The 18,701-nt window shown below is 43.9% G+C and overlaps 1 protein-coding gene across 2 annotated transcripts in view; it reads right to left on the minus strand.

The window, feature by feature from the left end:
- CEP128 (centrosomal protein 128) overlaps window positions 1-18,701 on the minus strand; it is a 434,621-nt gene that overhangs the window by 406,189 nt on the left and 9,731 nt on the right. The gene's annotated exons all lie outside the window — the stretch shown is intronic.

Consider the following 18,701-nt stretch of genomic DNA (forward strand, 5'->3'; position numbering starts at 1 on the left):
TTCAGGTGATCATAGGTAGAGAAGAAAACTCAAAACAAATATATTTTTAAATGCAGCTACCACTAAAAAGAATTTTTAAAAAGGGAGGGGCAGAAAAAAGAAATATAGGAAAAAAGTAGCAATTCTTAGGCAAAACAGCCTTGAAATAGATTTCAAAAATTTTCCATGAGGCATGAACTCATATTTAGTATTTTTTATTTAATCTAGAGAAGTGTTAACTTCCAGTAGTGGAAGCAGATTACTGGAGTCAGGACATCTCTGTTCTCTTCCCATCTTTCCACGAACATTGGACAAGTCACTTGCTAAGTCCCATGCCTCAATTTTCAGCCTGATCAGTCAAGCAGTGTGTTGCAAGTTTTAATTAGTCATGGTAAAGTACTTTGAGACCTTCAGATGAAAGATGCTTTAGAGCTATTTTAGTATTTTTGCTTTATTTAATTTTCATTAGACATATCTCTTCAGACTCCTCACATCAAGTATTCAACATAGTTTTTTAAAGTCTTTCTATTCAGACATCATCTTCATGATAAATTCTCAATGTGGTACATGCAACTTCTACTATATCAAATGTCTTTTAAAACCATTTATGTCATCAACCCATCTATCACTTTTCTCCTCCAGCTTTGACAACCTCTTTGTCCACTTCTTCAATGAAGACCTCATCTTTTTTCCAGGCTGCCTCCTGTTCTCTGTTCCCTTTATATAAATTTAACTAAAATGAATAATCTCTTCCTTGATGTTTATGGCTAGTGATTAAATTATATTCACATTTCTCCCTCCCTATGTATTTTTATTGAACTGCTAAAATATGCATATACTTAAACTGAGTAGCAGCACTACTGTAAATCTTGTTTTTCTTCACTTTATGCCACTCTACTGTTTGTCACATCTTAAATTCATATTACACACTCTTTTGGGCAGGAAGCATGTCTTTTCACATTTTCTGTGAAGCACCTAGCATAGTTTTGGATTATAAAAATAGTGTTTATAAAAATAACACTGTTAAAGAAATGTGTACATCTTAGCAGTCAATCATATAATCTACATTGTTTTAAAAGACAAATAACTGATATAGCAATATTTTGGAATAATGTGATAACTACTAGATACATTAATGCAAGCAAACTCCCTGACTTTTCTGAAGGTCTTCTTTTTAACTCCATAACTGCAATACATTAGCAGCCTAAGAGCTTTACTAAAACCAATGATAATATTTTGCACTTATACAGCAGCTTTAATCCAAGGTTTTCCTACACAGCCATAAATCACTATCCCCATTTCATACATGCAGAAACTGAGAAGGCAGGAATGAAATCTAGAATTTGCCAAAGGTCACATAATGAATCTGTAGCAGAACTGGGAGTATAACTCAGGTCTCCTGACTCTCAGGGTATGTCTACACTATGAAATTAGGTCGAATTTATAGAAGTCGGTTTTGTAGAAAGCGTTTTTATACAGTCGAGGCAACCGTCAACTTCCGGAGCTTTGCACTGTGGGTAGCTATCCCACAGTTCCCGCAGTCTCCACCGCCCATTTGAATTCTGGGTAGAAATCCCAGCGCCTGATGGGGCTAAAACATTGTCGCGGGTAGTTCTGGGTACATCTCGTCAGGCCCCCGTTCCCTCCCTCCCTCTCTCCCTCCGTAAAAGCAAGGGCAGACAATCGTTTTGCGCCTTTTTTCTTGAGTTACCTGTGCAGATGCCATACCACGGCAAGCATGGAGCCCACTCAGCTAACCGTCACAGTATGTCTCCTGGGTGCTGGCGAACATGGTACTGCATTGCTACGCAGCAGCAGTTTATTGCCTTTTGGTAGCAGACAGTGCAGTATGACTGGTAGCCATCGTCAACATACTCCTGGGGGCTCTTTTAACCGGGCGCCTGGGCAAACATGGGAGTGACTCAGCCAGGTCATTTCCCTTGTTTCGTCTCATGGCGATTGAGTCCTACCGGCAGTGCACTGTCTTTTAATTTGCAGCCAGTAGAAGACAATGGCCAGTAGTCATACTGCTCTGTCTTCTACCGAGCACCCAGGAGGTGACGATGGGTAGCAGTCGTACTGCACAGTCTGCTGACAGCAAGATGTATAAAGATAGATGAAGTGGCTCAAAACAAGAAATAGACCAGACTTGTTTTGTATTCATTTTCTCCTCCCTCCCTCCCTCTGTGAAATCAACAGCCTGCTAAACCCAGTTTTGAGTTCTATCCTTGAGGTTTTGAGTTCTATCCTTGAGGCGGCCATTCAGTTTCTTGCAAAGCCACCCCCTTTGTTGATTTTAATTCCCTGTAAGCCAACCCTGTAAGCCATGTTGTCAGTCGCCCCTCCCTCCATCAGGGCAACAGCAGACAATCATTCCGCGCCTTTTTTCTGTGCAGACGCCATACCATGGCAAGCATGGAGCCCGCTCAGATCACTTTGGCAATTAGGAGCACATTAAACACCACATGCATTATCCAACAGTATATGCAGCACCAGAACCTGGCAAAGCGAAACCAGGGGAGTAGGCGACGTCAGCGCGATTACAAGAGTGATGAGGACATGGGGACAGACTTCTCTCAAAGCACGTGCCCTGACAATGTGGGCATCATGGTGCTAATGGGGCTGGCTCATGCGATGGAACGCCGATTCTGGGCTCGGGAAACAAGCACAGACTGGTGGGACCGCATAGTGTTGAGGGTCTGGGACAATTCCCAGTGGCTGCGAAACTTTCGCATGCGTAAGGGCACTTTCATGGAACTTTGTGACTTGCTTTCCCCTGCCCTGAGGCACAAGAATACCAAGATGAGAGCAGCCCTCACAGTTGAGAAGCAAGTGGCAATAGCCCTGTGGAAGCTTGCAAGACCAGACAGCTACCGGTCAGTCGGGAATCAATTTGGAGTGGGCAATTCTACTGTGGGGGCTGCTGTGATGCAAGTAGCCAACGCAATCAAAGATCTGCTGATATCAAGGATAGTGACCCTGGGAAATGTGCAGGTCATAGTGGATGGCTTTGCTGCAATGGGATTCCCTAACTGTAATGGGGCCATACATGGAACCCATATCCCTATCTTGGCACTGGAGCACCAAGCCAGCAAGTACATAAACCGCAAGGGATACTTTTCAATAGTGCTGCAAGCACTGGTAGATCACAAGGGACGTTTCACCAACATCAACGTGGCATGGCCGGGAAAAGTACATGACGCTCGCATCTTCAGGAACTCTGGTCTGTTTCAAAAGCTGCAGGAAGGGACTTTCTTCCCAGACCAGAAAATAACCGTTGGGGATGTTGAAATGCCTATAGTTATCCTTGGGGACCCAGCCTACCCCTTAATGCCATGGCTCATGAAGCCATACACAGGCAGCCTGGAGAGTAGTCAGGAGCTGTTCAACTACAGGCTGAGCAAATGCAGAATGGTGGTAGAATGTGCATTTGGATGTTTAAAAGAGCGCTGGCGCAGTTTATTGACTCGGTTAGACCTCAGCAAAACCAATATTCCCACTGTTATTACTGCTTACTGTGCGCTCCACAATATCTGTGAGAGTAAGGGGGAGACATGTATGGCAGGGTGGGAGGTTGAGGCAAACCGCCTGGCTGCTGGTTACGCACAGCCAGACACCAGGGCAGTTAGAAGAGCACAGGAGGGTGCGGTGCACATCAGAGAAGCTTTGAAAACCAGTTTCATGACTGGCCAGGCTATGGCGTGAAAGTTCTGTTTGTTTCTCCTTGATGAAACCCCCCGCCCCTTGGTTCACTCTACTTCCCTCTAAGCTAACCACCCTCTCCACCTCCCTTCGATCACCGCTTGCAGAGGCAATAAAGTCATTGTTGCTTCACATTCATGCATTCTTTATTAGTTTATCACACAAATAGGGGGATAATTACCAAGGTAGCCCAGGAGAGGTGGTGGAGGAGGGAAGGACAAGGCCACACAGCACTTTAAAAGTTTAAAACTTATTGAATGCCAGCCTTCTATTACTTGGGTAATCCTCTGGGGTGGAGTGGCTGGGTGGCCGGAGGCCCCCCCCACCGCGTTTTTGGGCATCTGGGTGAGGAGGCTATGCAACTTGGGGAGGAGGGCGGTTGGTTACATAGGGGCTGTAGCGGCGGTCTGTGCTCCTGCTGCCTTTCCTGCAGCTCAACCATACGCTGGAGCATATTAGTTTGATCCTCCAGCAGCCTCAGCATTGAATCCTGCCTCCTCTCATCACGCTGCCGCCACCTTTCAGCTTCAACCCTCTCTTCAGCCCGCCACCTCTCTTCCCGGTCATTTTGTGCTTTCCTGCACTCTGACATTGTCTGCCTCCATGCATTCGTCTGTGTTCTGTCAGTGTGGGAGGACAGCATGAGCTCAGAGAACATTTAATTGCGAGTGCATTTTTTTCGCCTTCTAATCTTCGCTAGCCTCTGGGAAGGAGAAGATCCTGTGAACCTTGAAACACATGCAACTGGTGGAGGAAAAAAAGGGACAGTGGTATTTGAAAAGACATTTTATAGAACCATGGGTACACTCTTTCATGGTAAACCTTGCTGTTAACATTACATACATAGCACAAGTGCTTTCGTTACAAGGTCACATTTTGCCTCCCCTCCCCTCGAGGCTAACAGCGGGGAACATTTCTGTTCAGCCATAGGCAAACAGCCCAGCAGGAAGGGGAACCTCTGAATGTCTCCTTAAGAAAAGCACCCTATTTCAACCAGGTGACCATGAATGATATCACTCTCCTGAGGATAATACAGAGAGATAAAGAACGGATGTTGTTTGAACGCCAGCAAACATACACTGCAATGCTTTCTTCTACAATGATTCCCAAGTACGTGCTACTGGCCTGGAGTAGTAAAGTGTCCTACCATGGTGGATGGAATAAGGCTGCCCTCCCCAGAAACCTTTTGCAAAGGCTTTGGGAGTATATCCAGGAGAGCCGCAAATGCCAGGGCAAATTAATCATTAAACATGCTGGCTTTTAAACCTTGTATAGTATTTTAAAAAGGTACACTCACCAGAGGTCCCTTCTCCATCTGGCGGGTCCGGGAGGCAGCCTTGGGTGGGTTCGGGGGGTCCTGGCTCCAGGTCCAGGGTAAGAAACAGTTCCTGGCTGTCAGGAAAACTGGTTTCTTCGTTTGTTTGCTGTGAGCTATCTACAACCTCATCATCATTGTCTTCCTCGTCCCCAAAACCTGCTTCCGTGTTGCCTCCAACTCCATTGAAGGAGTCAAACAACACAGCTGGGGTAGTGGTGGCTGAACCCCCTAAAATGGCATGTAGCTCATCACAGAAGCAGCATGTTTGCGGCTGTGACCCGGAGCAACCGTTCGCCTCTCTGGTTTTCTGGTAGGCTTGCCTCAGCTCCTCAAGTTTCATGTGGCACTGCTTCGGGTCCCTCTTATGGCCTCTGTCCTTCATGTCCTGAGAGAGTTTCACAAATGTTTTGGCATTTCAAAAACTGGAATGTAGTTCTGATAGCACGGATTCCTCTCCCCATACAGCGATCAGATCCCGTACCTCCTGTTTGGTCCATGCTGGAGCTCTTTTGTGATTCTGGGATTCCATCATGGTCACCTGCAGCTTGCCAGACTGGCCAAACAGGAAATTGAAATTCAAAAGTTTGCGGGCCTGTTCCTGTGTACCTGGTCAGTGCATCTGAGTTGAGAGTGCTGTCCAGAGCGGTCCCAATGGAGCACTGTGGGATAGCTCCCAGAGGCCAATACCATCTAGTTGCGTCCACAGTACCCCAAATTCGACCCAGCAAAACCGATTTTTAGCGCTAATCCCCTTGTTAGGGGTGGAGTAATGAAATCAATTTTAAGAGCCCTTTAAGTCAAAAAAGGGCTTCGTCATGTGGACGGGTGCAGGGTTTCATCGATTTAACGCTGCTAAATTCGACCTCAACGCCTAGTGTAGACCAGGGTTCAGTCTATAGGTCTAAATACTAAACACTGCTTCCATAAATGCACAGAATCTTTCTAATTTCTCTCTTATTTCTACATGGATTCTTTGTAAAGTTTTTTCATTTAAAGATGAATGTTTATATTATGTTGTCTTATTAGCCGGTCCAGCCCCAAACCAGATTCCCAGATCCAAGCTTTGGGAACGTTCAAGTACAAAAAAAGAAAAAAGCTTTCAGCTCAGGCCCACCTTTATTTAATGTTTAAAAAATAAAATAATCACTGGGAGGTACTGAACACTCATTTCTTACCAACTTCCCAGGAAGTTCCCAGAACCTCATAAGACTGGGGCCTAAATTTTTGAGACTATTATTGAAAGTGTTTTTGATAATTGAATGTTAACAACGTAAGGGGGTGGAGGGATAGCTCAGTGGTTTGAGTATTGGCCTGCTAAACCCAGGGTTGTGAGTTCAATCCTTAAGGGGGCCATTTAGGGATCTGGGGCAAAATTTGGGGATTGGCCCTGCTTTGAGCAGGAGGTTGGACTAGATCTCCTGAGGTCCCTTCCAACCCTGATATTCTATAAGAACAACCATACTGGGTCAGACCAAAGGTCCATCTAGCTCAGTATCCTGTCTTCCAACAGTGGCCAATGCCAGATGCTCCAGAGGGGAATGAAGAGAACAGGTAATCATCAAGCGATCCATCGCCCATTCCCAGCTTTTGGCAAACAGAGGCCAGGGACACTCCCTGGCTAATAGCCATTGATGGACCTACCTCCTCCATAAACTTATCTAGTACTTTTCTGAACCCTGTCAGTGTCTTGGCCTTAATAACATCCTCTGGCAAAGAGTTCCACAGATTGACTCTGCATTTTATGAAAAAATACTTCCCTTTATTTGTTTTAAACCTGCTGCCTATTAATTTCATTTGGTGACCCCTAGTTCATGTGATATGAGGAGTAAACAACACTTCCTTATTTACTTTCTCCACACCAGTCATGATTTTATAGACCTCCTTCGTCATCTCTTTTCCAAGCTGAAAAGTCCCAGTCTTATTAATCTCTCCTCCATATGAAAGCCATTCCATACCCCTAATCATTTGTTGCCCTTTTCTAAATCCAATATATCTTTTTTGAGATGGAGTGACAACATCTGCACAGTCTTCAAGATGTGGGCATACCATGGATTTATATAGAGGCAATAATATTTTCTGTCTTATTATCTACCCCTTTTTTAATGATTATCAACATTGTTCATTTTGACTGCCGCTACACATTGAATGGATGTTTTCAGAGAAGTGTAAACAATGGCTCCAAGATCTCTTTCTTGAGTACTATCAGCTAATTTAGACCCCATCATTTTATATGATTCATAGATACTAAGGTCAGAAGGGACCATTATGATCATCTAGTCTGACCTAGTCTGTAGTTGGGATTACATTTTCCAATGGGCAGTACTTTGCATTTATCAATACTAAACTTCATCTGCCATTTTGTTGCCCAGTCACCCAGTTTTGCAAGATCCTTTTGTAACTCAATGCAGTCTGCCTGGGACTTAACTATCTTGAGTAATTTTGTATCATCTGCAAATTTTACCACCTGTTTACTGTTGAATAGGACTGGTCCCAGTACACACCCTTGGTGGACACCACTATTTATCTTTCTCCCTTCTGAAAACTGAGCATTTATTCCTACTTTTTGATTCTTATCTTTTAACCCAAGGGTGGTCAACCTGTGGCTCTGGAGCCACATGTGGCTCATCAGAAGTTAATATGCGGCTCCTTGCATAGGCAGCGACTCCAGGACTGGAGCTACAGGTGCCAACTTTCCAGTGTGCTACAGGGTACTCACTGCTCAACCCCTGGCTCTGCCCCAGGCCCCAGCCCCACTCCACTCCTTCCCCCAAGGCCCCCGCCCCCTTCCCCTGAGTCTGCCATGCCCTTGCTTCTTTTCTTCCCCCCACCCCCTCCCCACCCTCCTGCACACCACAAAACAGCTGATCATGGCAGGTGGGAGACACAGGAATGGAGAGTTAGGTGCTGATCAGCAGTGCTTCTGGCGGGTGGGAGATCCTGGGAGTGGGAGCGGGGAGCTGATGGAGGGCTGCTGACGTGTTACTGTGGCTCTTTGGCAATGCACATTGGTAAATTCTGACTCCTTCTTGGCCACCCCCGTTTTAACCAATTACCGATCCATGAGAGGACCTTCCCTCTTATCCCAGAACAGCTTACTTTGCTTAAGAGTCTTTGGTGAGGGACCTTGTCAAAGGCTTTCTGAAAAATCTAAGTACGCTATATCCACCCAATCCCCCTTGTCCACATGCTTGTTAACCCCCTCAAAGAATTCTAGTGGATTGGGAGGCATGATTTCCTTTTACAAAAACCATGTTGACTCTTCCCCAACAAATTATGTTCATCTATGTGTCTGACAATTTTGTTCTTTACTATGGTTTCAAATAGTTTCGCCAGTACTGAAATCAGGCTTACCAGCCTGTAATTGCCAGGATCACCTCTGGAGCCCTTTTTAAACATTGGTATCAAATTAGCTATCCTCCAGTCATTTAGTACAGAAGCTGATTTAAATGATAGGTTACAGACTACCTACCTACTCCTAGTTAGTAGTTCTGCAATTTCACATTTGAGTTCCTTCAGAACTCTTCAGTGAATACCATCTGGTCCTGATGACTTATTACTGTTTAGTTTATCATTTTATTCCAAAACCTGCTCTAATGACAACTCAATCCAGGACAGTTCTTCAGATTTGTCACCTAAAAAGAATGGCTCAGGTTTAGGAATCTCCCTCACATCCTCAGCCATGAAGACTAATGCAGAGAATTCATTTAGTTTCTCCGCAATGGCCTTGTCGTCCTTGAGTGCTCGTTTAGCATCTCGATCATCCAGTGGCCCCATTGGTTGTTTAGCAGGATTCCTGCTTCTGATATACTTAAAAAAAATATTTGCTATTACTTTTGAGTCTTTGGCTATGTGTTCTTCAAATTCTTTTTTGGTCTTCCTAATTATATTTTTACAGTCTTCGTTTGCCAGAGTTTATGCTCCTTTTTATTTTCCTCACTAGGATTTAACTTCCACTTTTTAAAGGATGCCTTTTTGCCTCTCACTGCTTCTTTTACTTTGTTGTTTAGCCATGGTGGCACTTTTTTGGTTCTCTTGCAATGTTTTTTTAATTTGGGATATGCATTTAAGTTTCTATGCGGCTTACAGGGATTTCACTTTTGGTACTGTACCTTTTAATTTCTGTTTCACTAACTTCCTCATTTTAGTGTAGTCCCCCTTTCTGAAATTAAATGCTAGTATTGGACTGCTGTGGTGTTTTCCCCGCCACAGGGATGTCAAGTTTAATTATATTTTGTCACTATTACCAAGCAGTTCAGCTATATTCACCTCTTAGACCAGATCCTATGCTCCACATAGGACTAAATCAAGAATTGCCTCTCCTCTTGTGGGTTCCAGGACTAGCTGCTCCAAGAAGCAGTCATTTAAGGTGTCAAGAAACTTTATCTCTGCATCCCATCCTGAGGTGACATGTACCCAGGCAATATGGGGACAGTTGAAATCTCCCATTTTTATTTAGTATTTTATTTTTATAGCCTCTAATCTCCCTGAGTATTTCACAGTCACTAGCACCATCCTGGTCAGGTGGTCGGTAATATATCCCTACTGCTATATTCTTATTATTAGAGCATGGAATTACTATCCATAGAGATTCTATGATACAGTTTGTTTCATTTAAGATTTTTACTTCATTAGATTCTACGCTTTCTTTCACATATAGTGCTACTCCCTCACCAACACGACTTGTTATTTTGTATCCTGGTATTACATGCTCCTCTGCACCTGTCGGCTTTCCCCCAGCGCTTAGTTTAAAAACTGCTCTATGACCTTTTTAATTTTAAGTGCCAGCAATCTGGTTCCATTTTTGTTTAAGTGGAACCCATCCTTCCTGTATAGGCTACCCCTTCCCTAAAGGTTTCCCCAGTTCCTAATAAATCTAAACCTCTCCTCCCTACACCATCATCTCATCCATGCATTGAGTGTTGCAATAATTAGTTTAATTCATACCCCATCCATGAAAGTACAATTAAATACCTTTTCAAAAATAAAGGGAAGAAATAACAATGGAGAGTTAGGACACAATCCTGAATTGCGCTCTGCACAGGCAGACATCTGCACTCACATGGAGCATCTTGCAGGACCGGGGCACAAATGAGTACAAAGATCTTTCCTTGAAAAGAGCCATTCTAGCCACTTATAACAGGGATTTCAAACAAAAATTTGGCCCATAGGCCAGATCCAGCTTGCAAAATGTATTTATGTGAGCCTGAATGTCTACACTGCAATTAAACAGCCCTTTAGCCCAAATCCCAGAAGCCTGAGGCAGCTGACATGGGCCAGTCACAGCTTATTAATTGCACTGTAGACATACCCTTAGGGTTTTGAATGCTGTTACTTTCTATCTCCAAACTAATAAACAGCTCCAAACTAATAACATCAATTAAATAAGTTTGTTGATTTTGGATTTAAGGAGATTCTTCTGTACTTAATACTCCTAAGGTCACTATTAACGACAAAAGTCATTTTACAAGGCTGGCCCAGTACGACCATATTTTGCTAAGCAACAGGCACATGAAGGATTCTTCTTCTTCTTCCAAGTACGGTGAAAACTAAACATCTTTTGGAGGAGACTGATAACACACTGTACTTCCACAGCATCTTTCGTCCAAGCACATCAAAGCACTTTAAAAACAGTAATTAAGCCTAGCAAGATAGCCGTGATGATTTTACATATGGGGAAACTGAGGCACAAAAAGTTAAGTAGCCCATCTCTGGATGCGAATAGACATACTTCCTCAGTGTTGCTGGGAAAAGAATCAAGTGTGCCTTCTTAGCCCTTCACCACTGTTCAATGCTTGAAAGCAATCTGCAGACATAACCGGAAGTGCAAAAATACAGTACCAAAAACAGGGGTTCAAGGGAAGAATCTAGTTTGATGGAGGGAAAAAAGACTTAAAGCAATACCTGATATCAATAACTTAAAGGCACATAAAAAAAAATCTATAATTAAGGCTACGATTTAGTCAGAGGTCAGGGCAGTCACGGATTCCATGACGTTATTGGACCTCCATGACTTCTAGGGCTTCATGAGGAGGAGGCAGGACTGTGTGCCCCTGCCCTGCTGGGGCTGGCTGGAACCAGGACCCCGCAACCCCAGTCCTGTGGCTTCCTCCGGGAACTGCAGGTGAGGCCCATGTGCCTCAGCCCCGTGGTTTCCCAGCCTTGGCGAGGACTGCAGCTGGGGCCCTGAGCCTCAGCCCCACGGCTTCTGCCAGGGGCTGTAGCCAGGGCCATGCGCCCTAGCCCCACAGCATCCTGGGCTTGGCAGGGTCCATGCGCCCCTTCCCCGCAGGCTTGTTGGGGGTTGCAGCTGAGGCCGCGTGCCCCAACCCCGCAGTGTCCCAAGCTTGGCGGGGGGCTTGGCAGGGGCCGCGCGCCCCAGCCCCGCAGCTTCCCAGGCTTGGCGGGGGCTTCAGCTGGGGCCCTGTGCCTCAGCCCCACAACTTCCACTACAGGCTGCAGCCGGGACCGCGCACCCCAGCCCCGCCATGTCCCAGGATTGGCAGGGTCCGTGCGCCCCAGCCCCACAGGCTTGGTGGGTCTGCAGCCAGGGTCACAGTGTCCCGAGTCCTGGGCTTGTTGGAGGTTTGGCAGGGGCGTGCACCCCAGCCCCACAGCATCCCAGGCTTGCCGAGGGCTTTGGGGCCATGCGCCCCAGCCCATGGCTTCCACCAGGGGCTGCAGCTGGGGCCGCGCGCCCCAGCCCAGTGGCTGCACCGGGAGCCATGCGCCCCCCCCTTCCAGCTTCCCAGGGCTGTGTGCCCCCGCCCTGCCGCAGTCGGGGCCGCGAACCCGTGTCACGAAGCTGGGCCAGCTTTGAAGTGGGGGCTATGTGCCCCCCATGGCTGCGTGCCCCTCTGCGGCCACTGGAGTTTGGGCTCCATTCCCCACCATGGCAGGGGGCTCGGCCTGTTAGGGCCCCCTCCTCCAGGGGACTCCATTCTTTCCCTCTATCTAATCCTGCCCTCTGGTTATTTTTTAGCAAAGTAACAGACAGGTCACAGGCTCCTGAATTTTTGTTTATTGCCCATGACCTGTTCATGACTTTTACTAAAAATAACCGTGATAAAATCTTAGCATTATCTCTAACATATAGCACAGTGGTCACAATACTGATGAGGCTTATATGGAGAAAGCAACAAGAATGAATTCTCTCCCACCATGAAAGGTTAGTGTCTTCTGAGTAGGTTATGGTCATTACCATATAATATATTTTAAAACAAATCTCTAATCACTGTAAGCTTCATAACCAGCCTTCAAGACAGCTGTATGCAAGTCTGTCCAGTGTGTGCATACAGTTAACCAAGAGATACTGCATGTGTCAAGTTAACCTGGAAAATATACTTACCCTGAAAGGTGTATAGTCTTTAACCTCTGGATTCCACTCAAAGTAGTCTCAGTAAAATAATTTTTGCAGAAAGGTATTTTTAAAAATCTGCTCATACGATTTTATTTCCCGCAAATCCTGTAAATTAAGTAGATCTTACACAGGGCTCAATCTTATTCTATTGATATCAACTGGAGTAGGATCAAGACTGCACATACTACACCACATCCATTACCATAGTATCTGAGCACCTTCCAAAGAAGGATAAACATACTGCGACAAAAATTTCACTGTTTGAAAACTGTTAACACCAAAACTATACTAATCACAATTTTGCAATTAGTATACACTAGAACAAAATCACATTCAACATTAAATTTTAGGATTTAATCACAATTAATTGACAATTGATTAATTGAAATCAAAAAGATTCATAGATTCATAGATACTAAGGTCAGAAGGGACCATTCTGATCATCTAGTCCGACCGCCAGCACAGCGCAGGCCACAGAATCTCACCCACCCACTCCTATGAAAAACCTCACCCATGTCTGAGCTATTGAAGTCCTTAAATCATGGTTCAAAGACTTCAAGGAGCAGAGAAGCCTCCCTCAAGTCAACCATGCCCCATGCTACAGAGGAAGGCGAAAAACTTCCAGGGTCTCTCCAATCTGCCCTGGAGGAAAATTCCTTCCCGACCCCAAATATGGCAATCAGCTAAACCCTGAGCATATGGGCAAGATTCACTAGCCAGATACTACAGAAAATGCTTTCCTGGGTAACTCAGAACCCATCCATCTAATATCCCATCTCAGGGGATTTGGCCTATTTACCCTGAATATTTAAAGATCAATTACTTACCAAAATCCCATTATCCCATCATAACATCTCCTCCATAAACTTATCAAGTAGAATCTTAAAACCAGATAGATCTTTTGCCCCCACTGCTTCCCTTGGAAGGTTATTCCAAAACTTCACTCCTCTGATGGTTAAAAACCTTCGTCTGATTTCAAGTCTAAACTTCCTGGTGGCCAGTTTATACCCATTTGTTCTTGTGTCCACATTGGTGCTGAGCTGAAATAATTCCTTTCCCTCTCCTGTATTTATCCCTCTGATATATTTATAGAGAGCAATCATATCTCCCCTCAACCTTCTTTTAGTTAGGCTAAACAAGCCAAGCTCCTTAAGTCTCCTTTCATAAGACAAGTTTTCCATTCCTCGGATCATCCTAGTAGCCCTTCTCTGTACCTGCTCCAGTTTGAATTCATCCTTTTTAAACATGGGAGACCAGAACTGCACACAGTATTCTAGGTGAGGTCTCACCAGTGCCTTGTATAACGGTACTAAAACCTCCTTATCCCAACTGGAAATGCCTCTCCTGATGCATCCCAAAACTGCATTAGCTTTTTTCACAGCTATATCACATTGGCAGCTCATAGTCATCCTATGATCAACCAATACTCCAAGGTCCTTCTCCTCTTCCGTTAATTCTAATTGATGTGTCCCCAACTTATAACTAAAATTCTTGTTATTAATCCCTAAATGCATAACCTTTACACTTCTCACTATTAAATTTCATCCTATTACTATTACTCCAGTTTACAAGGTCATCCAGATCCTCCTGTATAATATCCCGATCCTTCTCCGAATTGGCAATACCTCCCACCTTTGTATCATCTGCAAACTTTATTAGTACACTCCCACTTTTTGTGCCAAGGTCAGTAATAAAAAGATTAAATAAGATTGGTCCCAAAACCGATCCTGAGGAACTCCACTGGTAACCTCCCTCCAACCTGACAGTTCGCCTTTCAGTAGGACCCGTTGCAGTCTCCCCTTTAACCAATTCCTTATCCACCTTTTGATGTTCATATTGATCCCCATCTTCTCCATTTAACTAATAATTCCCCATGTGGCACGGTATCAAATGCCTTACTGAAATCTAGGTAAATTAGATCCACTGCATTTCCTTTATCTAAAAAATCTGTTACTTTTTCAAAAAAGGAGATCAGGTTGGTTTGGCACAATCTACCTTTTGTAAAACCATGTTGTATTTTGTCCCATTTACTACTGACTTCAATATCCTTAACTAATTTCTCCTTCAAAATTTTTTCCAGGACCTTGCATACTACAGATGTCAAAGTAACTCGACTGTAGTTACCCGGATCACTTTTTTTTCCTTTCTTAAAAATACGAACTATAGTAGTAATTCTCCAATCATTCGGTACTACTCCTGAGTTTACAGATTCATTAAAAATTCTTGCTAATGGGCTTGCAATTTCAGGTGACAATTCCTTTAATCTTCTTGGATGAAGATTATCTGGGCCCCCAGATTTAGTCCCATTAAGCTGTTTCAGTTTTGCTTCTACCTCAGATATGGTAATATCTGCCTCTATATCCTCCTTCCCATTTGTCATGCTACCATTATCCCCAAGATCCTCTTTAGCCTTATTAAAGACTGAGACAAAGTATTTGTTTAGATATTGGGCCATGCCTAGATTATCTTTAACCTCCACTCCATCCTCAGTGTTAAGTGGCCCCACTTCTTCTTTCTTAGTTTTCTTCTTATTTATATGGCTATAGAACCTTTTACTATTGGTTTTAATTCCCTTTGCAAGGTCCAACTCTACTCGACTTTTAGCCTGTCTCACTTTATCCCTACATGTTCTGACCTCAATTAGGTAGCTGATCCCTCCCATCTTCCACTCCCTGTATGCTTTCTGCTTCTTCTTAATCACCTCTCTAAGATACTTGCTCATCCAGCTTGGTCTACAACTCCTTCCTATGAATTTTTTCCCCTTTCTTGGGACACAGGCTTCTGATAGCTTCTGCAGTTTTGATTTAAAGTAATCCCAGGCCTCCTCTACCTTTGGATCCATAAATTCTTCAGTCCAATCCACTTCCCTAACTAACTTCCTTAATTTTTGAAAGTCAGCCCTTTTGAAATCAAAAACCCTAGTTGCAGATTTATTTTTGTTAATCCTTTCATTTAGTTTGAACTGAATTAGCTCATGATCACTTGAGCCAAGATTGTCCCCTACAACCATTTCTTCTATGAGGTCCTCGCTACTCACCAATATTAAATCTAAAATGGCATCCCCTCTAGTCGGTTCAGCAACTACTTGATGAAGGAATCCATCAGCTATTGCATCTAGGAAAATCTGAGCCCTATTATTATTACTAGCACTGGTCCTCCAGTCTATATCTGGGAAGTTAAAGTCTCCCATGATCACGCAGTTTCCATTAGTATTTACTTTATTAAAGACATTAAAAAGGGCTCTATCCATATCCAAATTAGATCCCGGAGGTCTATAGCACACCCCAAGCACTATCGTAGGAGAGGCTTTACTAGTTTTCTTCCCCAATGTAATTTTTGCCCAGACTGACTCCGTCTTATCCATTGCATCGCTTCTTATTTCTTTACATTCTACCTCATCATTGATATACAATGCTACTCCACCCCCTTTACCTTTGTTTCTGTCTTTCCTAAAGAGCACATACCCTTCAATACCTGTAGTCCAGTCATTACTACTATTCCACCATGTTTCTGTTATCCCTAGAATATCTGGTTTCACTTCCTGCACCAGTAGCTCTAGTTCCTCCATTTTGTTACCTAGGCTCCTCGCATTGGTGTACAAACATCTTAATTTTTGCTGTTTGGCCTCGCTCACATTTTGTACCCTATTAGGCACAGTCATTCTACAGCCAGTATAGCCTACTAGACTTGTATCCACACCACCCTCGCTCCTTATATACATTCTCCTACCCACGGCTGTATCCTTTCTTACTTCATCTTCTTCCCTCTCAATGCTAAAATCTCGCGTGGAGATTTTCTGGACATCTCCCATCCATTTCCCCCTAATTCCTAGTTTAAAACTCTCTATCAGTTGTGCCAGCCTCTATCCTAGAAGTCTATTTCCTTCACTACTCAGATGAAGTCCATCCCGAGAGAACTGCCCTCTGTCCGTGAATGCCTCTCAGTGGCCATACATCCCAAAGCCCTCCTTATAGCACCACTGCCTAAGCCATCTGTTGACAGTCATAATCTTGTCACACCTTTGTTGCCCTTCTCTAGGAACAGGAAGGATCGCACTAAAGATCACCTGAGCCTCAATTTCCTTAAGCATCTTCCCCAGCCTAGCATAGTCTCCCTTAATACTTTCCAGCGAGAATCTAGCCGTATCATTTCTTCCCACATGAAGGTTAATTAGGGGATTCTTTCCCGCTCCCTTTAGGATCCTTTTCAACCTCAGGTCTGCATCCCGTATCTTAGCACCTGGAAGACAGCACACCCTTCTATTCTGTGGATCAGCTCTATATTGAGAAGAATAGACAGGCCTGTAACTAGAGTCCCAGGTCACATAGACCTGCCTTTTCCTGGTGACAGTGCTATTCTCCAGTCTCTCCCCTGTTCCCTCTGGCTGCAAGTTCTTTCCATTCCTATTTTCCCTTATAATCTTCTTCAACCCATCCTGTATCCTCCTGGGGCTCATATTTGGTGTAGTCTCCCTTGACTCTTCCCCTTTTCCTATAGGACTAGCCTCTCTTCTCTTCTTCCTTACCCTTCCACCTTCAACAAGTACCTGCTGAGCCCCTTCTTCATTTTCCAACTCTGCAAACCTGTTCCTAAGGTCTATTTCTCCTTCACTAGCCCGTCTTTTCCTCTGCCTGGTTCTTTTAGTCACATGCTTCCACTGACCACTTTCCTCACCCAGTCTCTCCTCAAAATTCCCCAGCCCTGCTTCCATCTGTGAGTCTGAGCTTTTCCCTTCAGATACCTCATATCTTTGCTCCATCATCTGCTCAAACCCCTTCCTAAACTCAACCAGACTTTCCACCTGCATCTCCAAACCTCGGATCTTTTCCTCCATCAGCTCTATCAGACGACATTTCATGCAGAAAAAACTCTTACTGGTTCCCCGCTCCAGGATCATGTACATACCACAGCTTCCACATCCAGTCATCCTCAATGTGTCTTCCACTACAGGAGTCACTCCCACAGCTGCCTCCATATCTGTCATCACCTTCCCACCTAAATCCTGTTAATCTGGGAAACTCAAGACACACCAAAAAGACCACCCCCCCCCCAGCAAAAGCAAACCCCAAACAAGCACCACAATCCAAACTCCCCTTGCAAACTCCCACTCAAACTCCCCTGTTTAGAGCTCTGTTTGCTAGCTCCTCTGCCGCTGCAGCTGTCTGTGCCGCTGCCTGACTGGCTGGCTACCTTTATAGGACCCCTAGTCAGAAGCCCCACCCCCTAAGCAGGGCTCAGCTGCTCTCCCAGCACAAAGCCCCACCCCCAATCAGGCTCAGCTGCTCTCCCAGCACAAAACCCCTACACACACACACAAATACTAAAAATACAAAACCAAGTACAACTACCTTCTCCTCCAACAGAACTCCCACTCAAACTCCCCTGTTTAGAACTTTCCTAGTCTACACTGATCACAAAGTCATAGTCATAGTCAAAGTCATAGTATTGTTTCAGCAAACTTGATTTTTCACAACTGTATTCAAATATGGTAAAATTTTACAGAATATAAATTCATAACGGCTTATATCTACCACATATAATCTCTTCTTTTATTTTATTAATAGATCCATTCTTTTGTAACAAATCTTATTAAATTGTAAAACAAATTTTAATAGAGGTAAACTATATTATACACACACACGTATTGCAGTTATTAATTGGCCTACGGAAGTCTGTAAAGTTGTACTGACAAAACCTGCTACTAGTCATTTTCTTCAACTTTGGATACTGATCACATACATTAGTTAATGCTTTTCTCCTCTTCATCTTCCTCTTTTGTATTTTCATTTCATAGTGTCAATTAAAGTCTTTCACCTCATATTTAGGTCCAAACTTCTGTTTTTCGGACATTGAGATGTGTAATCTATTTATTAGTTATCCTATCAAAACTCTATACAATATTAAGCTTTTCTCCTTCTTCTTCCTATTTTAAAGCCTTTGTTTGGAGTTTAACTTTTACTATGTTTGAAAAGGTTTTTCCCTTCCTTAGTATTCAAAAACACTTCTCAAACCATCAGGTTTGGTGGCAGATGATGCCCTCTTCCAGCAAACTCCAAAAAATTCTGGCAGGTTTCTAAGTAGTTCTGTTTTCTTCCTTCTCCCCTGTAAAAACTGAGTTAATTCTTCTATTACCAGAATTTCCCAGATTTTTTGATACCCATTAATGGATTTAGCAGAGTCACTGTTCTTCCACCACCTTGCTATAGTAATTAAAGCAGGAACTAGTACATAAATGATCAATTCTCCATAGCTTCTGTAAGATGCAGAGTTTTCAGGACAATTTAAAATACTAAGGGGTTATCTGATAGCTGACACCCTGTTATCTCCTTTATGTTGCCTCCAACT

Source organism: Dermochelys coriacea, chromosome 6 (assembly GCF_009764565.3).
Source record: "Dermochelys coriacea isolate rDerCor1 chromosome 6, rDerCor1.pri.v4, whole genome shotgun sequence".
In the NCBI taxonomy this organism is placed as follows: Eukaryota; Metazoa; Chordata; order Testudines; family Dermochelyidae; genus Dermochelys; species Dermochelys coriacea.